The sequence below is a fragment of the Pleurodeles waltl genome, chromosome 3_2 (genome assembly GCF_031143425.1).
Source record: "Pleurodeles waltl isolate 20211129_DDA chromosome 3_2, aPleWal1.hap1.20221129, whole genome shotgun sequence".
Classification (NCBI taxonomy): Eukaryota; Metazoa; Chordata; class Amphibia; order Caudata; family Salamandridae; genus Pleurodeles; species Pleurodeles waltl.
This window is the reverse complement of record NC_090441.1, coordinates 44,996,997-45,002,996: the sequence shown is the minus strand read 5'-3', so window position 1 is coordinate 45,002,996 and position 6,000 is coordinate 44,996,997.

Here is a 6,000-nt window from a genome sequence, read left to right as displayed (position 1 = left end):
CCTGTCATCAATGTACTCGAAGGTAAGCACCACACATTACTAGTGAACGTTGTTTGTCACTTAACATTAGCTCGTAACCAGTGCAGTCATATATATGTAACTGTATTTTTATTAGAAACAACTAATGACATGCATATGTCTGCAAAACATCTGTGTCAGACATTACTGGAGTCGCACCTGTATAAAAAATAATTTGATGACATACACAATTATTATTTTGGTGTACGTTCTCATCATCTAATGAATGCTTGCACTACAATAAAAATCACAATTCTAAACTGTGTCCATGTGTGCCTTTTGAAATGCGACCTGTAAGTGGAATGTTGTGCTTCCAGTTGTGAATGTGAGTCAGTGCATGTACATCAGTGGAACGACAATTCCATTCCAATGACACAATGACTTGTACTGCAATACACAATGTGGGGCACAATGTGTGAAAGTTGGACTCAGGTCTTCAGACGTTCTACTACTCTCATGTTTCTTTTTCTTGGTACTGTCACTCATATGTGACAGTGAAAATTGTTTGGATGGTACAATTCCCCCTGCCTGTATTGCCTTTCACTTGTGTCCTGCCTACAGTCCAGCGTGTACTCCTCATGAATGAGCATCTATTGGGCACATATCTGGCACCTCACAGCTTTTACTTGGGAGAGGTGTGAGTGGATTGGCTAGTTGAGATAGAGAGAGCTGGAGTGGGTGTTGTGTTAGTGTCTGTATGTGTGCCACTTGCATGTAGGCCTGGTGTTTGTTGTGTGTGTATGACTGTGTGATGTGTTGCTGTGCAACATTCAGGTGAGTGTTTGTAGTTGTTGTTTTGTGTGTAGCTGTGTTTTTGTGTGAGTGTGTAATTGTGTTGGTTGTTTTGATTGTGTTGTATTCAGGTGTAGTATCAATGGTGTATGTTGTGTTATGGATGTATGGCAATGTGTGTTTTTGGCATGTACATGCGTTGTGGTAGAATGGCAAAGGATAATAGTGTGTATGTAGTATGTTGTGTAGTGAGTGGTGCATGTGGACATATATGACTAAGGTACATGGGGTGTGTGTTACTTGCCTCTATTCTATAGCCAGTGTTATTGCACAGTGTACATAGCCTCCCGCGATGGGCTCCCTCTGTCACCAATCCGCCTGCAGAACTGCAGTATCTAAATAGGGTCGGCGAGAGCCCGCCAGCCTGATGGCTAGGATGGACACTCCATGATGGCAGTCGGCGGTTCAACTGCAATACATCTAAATACAGCAGTCGAAACTCCATCTACTTGACAGAGTTCACAGGACCGCCTTCATCACAAGATGGCGGTAATCCCATCAAGATCTAAACCAGGCCCAACAATGGATTTGAGAGAAAAGGTGGTGGTGATGTTAGAGTAAAGATTGGGAAATTAAGTCATAAGGCAGACCAGGGAAAGTGTTGGTTTTGAGGATTAGAGCTGCTGGGACCAGAAAACTCTTGGTTAGGGTTTTCGTGCAAGACAAAATTATGACAGGTTAAGGGTGACATAAATATTGCCTAGCCAGACGAACCAAATCCGGGGGCAAAAAAGGGAGTTTTCAGGGTGCTGAAGGTTAGTTTGTTTGTTTGTATTATTGAGGCACGGTTTTCTTAGTTTGTGGGGCTTTATGCCAGATTGTCTTAATTTGGGGCAAATATTTAATTAAATCCCCCTTTAAACCATTTAATATGGCATTTGTCATGTATTGTGTCATCTCCCCAAATGGTTTCTTCTCAGACTACACAGAATGCCGTAAACATGGAGGACTTTTCTGCGTGATTTATGTTGGCAGTCTGCATTTTTCATTGCTCTTCCTGTCTTGGATTTCACACTCCATGGGACATAAGCATGACCTAGATGTGAGATACAAGCTAGCCTCTGCTGTATGCAAGTTTTTGCAGATTGTGGCCTGGTGAGTCCCATGTTACGTTTCATGCATCTGACCTGCATTGACTGACATTGACTTGGGAAAGGTAATGTCTGCTGTTTTCAGGATTGGCCCTTAGATCAATCTTGAGTGGCCGTGTGGGTTTGATTCCTAAGGGTTCTAGCCTCCACCCAATTCTTGTTTCTTGTTAGCTTTACATAGTAATATTGGTTCACTGTTGTGAGCTGTTAACTCTGGAAATGATGTTTAGGGAGGAAACTTGTGGCAAACAGATGCTGGATGCTTGACTGCTGACAGTTCTTCACATATCAGGAGCAACCTAGGGTTCCCTACTTTTGATGTGTATGGTCTCCATGTGTTTCAGGAGTGAGGGGTTGAGTTCCTTATCTGTGCATTGCCTTATTTGTGAAGGTGGGACGAGGTACTGAATCCTGGCCTTGTGTGTTTTCCTCCTGGCTGCAATACTGTGCTAAATGCATTGTGTGCCTCTGAGCACACTGATTTATGCATTCATTTGTGTATTATCCATTGGACAGGTTTTTCACCAAGGGTCCTTTGGCCTGTTTCAGCAGCAGCCCTGTTTCCATTCAGAAGCTGCGCTGGAGTCCTCTGGTCTGAGTCCAGCTTGGTGTCCAGACCCTTTTTTTTTTTTTTTTTTTTTTTTTTTTGTGGGACTTCTTTGGATGCTGTTCCCTGTTTCCTAATTTTTTTAGGTTAATATTTCAGTTTCAAATGGTCCTGTTCTCACATCCATGGCTATCCTCTTGTGCTGTGATTATAAGTGCTGTATAGTGATTCTTGAGGAACTGTTTCAGTGTTTTGGGGGTTCGCCAGGTGTTCATGGACTCTGTTTGCTTGTTGGCCTTATTGTGGGTTCTGCTGCACTTCTTGTTGACCGTTACTTTGTTGTATACTCAGTGGCTGCTCATCACATGCTGCCACCTAATCTAGGTGGCATTCTTTGTGGGCCCCAATCGTATCAGCTTCTGTCAGAGTATTGATTCGACATGGGCAACAGGTTTATAAAGGTCATGGGCTGCCCCCTCTGTGCAAAGGGCCAATTTGTGGCATTCCATCATCTCCCCTTCTCCTCTGCTGATTCCTCTAGCTCCTGCTCCTGTCCCTTCATCTCTTCTGGATACACCCCTGGGGGTATGGCTCATCTTTCTTCCTAACTAGATCTTTAGTGGTTCTCTGTGTTCTTCAAGGTGTTTTTCTGGATCTGGGAAGGGGACATGGCATTGGGTTACCAGCTAATCAATTCCACCTGGTCTCCCCTGCCATAAGTTTGCAGTATGGCGTGATGGAGCACGGGCTGGATACAAGAGTTGGGTTGGTCCAGGTCAGAAAGTTACCCTCAGACTTAGAACATGTTAAAAAAAGTAAGTCCTCGGCGGGGCAAGGCTGGGGGATGGATCCGAAGATGTTTTTATTGACAACCGGTTGACAGAGGGCGAGGTCTCAGTGAAACCATCAACAAAGCCAGGAAGAGCTCCAAGTGGAAAACGTCTAGAGTTCATGCCTAGGAATCCACTGAGATTGATCAGAAGCTGCTCTGCAATGTACACAGTTAAGATTTCTACCTTCAGACTTAGATCCCTTTCTGGAAGTGGATAGCCTCAGCACGGCACGGCTACAAGTTGGAGCTGTAGAAGGTCCAACATCATTGAATACCAGTCAGTGTCACGTCCTCTGAAACAGATTTACTTCTGTGGATAACAATATAGCGGGAGATAACATCAAAGGCAGGACTGCTGGCGATGCACCCTCGGTGGATCAACGTGGAAGGCTGTCCCAAACTCAGGTCCGTTCTACTAGCAAAAAGTCATGAAAACGTTTCCCACATCCCAGGATTAATGGTTTGGAAGGAGGAGTACGCTCTGACCAGCTAACACCCCACTTTTTTGTCCTTGAAGTGTGAGGAGGAGTAACCTTAGGATTCTCCTCACAGTGCTCAACAGCAGATACAGTCCTCCTTCTGTCTTCCACTTGTCCATTAGTGTTATGAAGAAGGTGCCTATGGGTGCTACATTTATGCCTGGCACTAGCCTGTAAATGAGGGTGACTCCTGGCCCCTCACAAACCAATAGGGAAAATGTTCCGTGGGGCAACCTGACCCAAAGTTCTATGGGCCAGGTGCAGGTAGGTTTAAAATTGCAACTTGCAATTTGCGAGTCCGTGCGACTCGCAAATTGCAAGTCGCAATTTGCTATGCAGAAAGGTGTCTCAGACACCTTCTGCAACTCGCAATGGGGTTGCAAAAACTCACCTCATTAATATTAATGAGGTGGGTCGCAGTTTGCGACCCCATTGCAAGTATGGGCACTCACTGGGATGGTGGCCTGCTGGAGACAGCAGACCACCATGTCCGTGACTGCTTTTTAATAAAGCATTTTTTTTTTCCATCTGCAGCCCGTTTTCCTTAAAGGAAAACGAGCTGCACTTGGAAAAAAAAAACCGAAACCTTTAGTTTCGGTTTTTTTCAGGGCAGGCAGTGGTCCATTGGACCACTGCCTGCTCTGAAAAAATAATTTTGTTTCCATTCACAAAGGGGAAGGGGTCCCATAGGGACCCCTTCCCCTTTGCGACTGGGTTACCATCCACTTCAAGTGGATGGTAACTGCGATTTCATTTGCGACCGCTTTCGCGGTCGCAAATGAAATTGCATAGCATTGCGAGTCGCAAATAGGAAGGGAACACCCCTTCCTATTTGCGAGTCGGAAATGCATTTTGCGAGTCGGATCCGACTCGTAAAATGCATTTCTGCATAGCGGAGAGGCTTTTGCGCCTCGCAAACAGAGTTTTTCGCCGTTTGCGAGGCACAAACCCTTTCCTACATCTGGCCCTATGTGCCCTGCTGCAAACAATCCCACATGACCCCTCTTTAGATAAAACCAAGACGACATAACCTTTCTTTTCATGTGCAAAGCTCCTATGCCCACCCTAGAGGTGTGGCTAGGGAAATGAGCAACCCCTCCTCTGTGGTTCACTCAAAACTGGTTCTGAGCCAGATCCTCTCCTACTGGGATTTGGCCTGGCTGTCTAACAGGACAAAGATGTGGGTTGGTGCAGATGTTAGCAGCATTTGCTGTGACTGGGTAGGCCACTTTGAAGAAAATTAGGTTACTGGCCACTGCCCAGATGGTTATGTTGTCGGGGGAAAAGAAACTTTCCTGCACCCAAGATCTTTACCTCAGGCTCCTTTGTGATAGTTGAAAGCTTCTAGAGAATTTAGGCAGGGAAGAGTTTAATTTTTAAAAGTATATTCTGTAAACTATTTATTACAAGTCCAAGAAAGCTTAGGCCTCCATAACGTTTTGTAACCATCATGGCCATGTGGGCATGATCCACTGAAGCTTTACTGTATTCTCACCAGATTCAAGGCGTCTGGCACCTTTAGCCTGCAATCGACTGTGCCCCGCCACGGAGGGGCAGTGAGGACAAAGGGGGCGCCATGGGGGCTGCCTCCTCATCGTGGTTAAGCTCCTCATCGTGGTTAAGGCTGAATGACCAAGATTGTCAGCAGTGACCAAAGACGGCAGTGGGCCATGAGGTGGCTATCGGCGCCAAACCGCAACCTCGTTTGGGCATGCGCTTTAGCAGTTCTCAGGCCTGGAGCACGGCCCCACTGATCCTGCAACAGAAATAGACGGCAAAGAGCATTTAACTGCAGGTGGCGGTCTGGCGGCTCGATGTTTGGACTCTTGCCGGATCCTAACATGGCAGCCGTCTTTTGAAACCTATCACTAGGGGCTATACAAAACACCAAGCAATGCAGCATCAACCGAGGAGTGGCGTGAAAGTTGGCGGAGCACCTAAGCGATCTGTCACATGTCTTCCACACATGAAGGAAAGCCTCACCTATGATACAAATTGTTCCCCGTTCTGGGGTCCTCTGTGCCATGCAATGCTATCACTGTACACATTTCAGACTGTCAAAGGCCTACACATCCTAATCAAGGCATTCTCTCGTGTGATGGAAACCTAGTCCAGGGGGCAGCACGAAAGAGAGGCGAGTTCAACCTTTTTGCCACTTGGAAGACCCCTTCACGACCTTCGGTGATAGGTCTCCTGACTACTCAGCAGCCATTAGTGGCAGGGGGAAAGGATGTCCCAGAA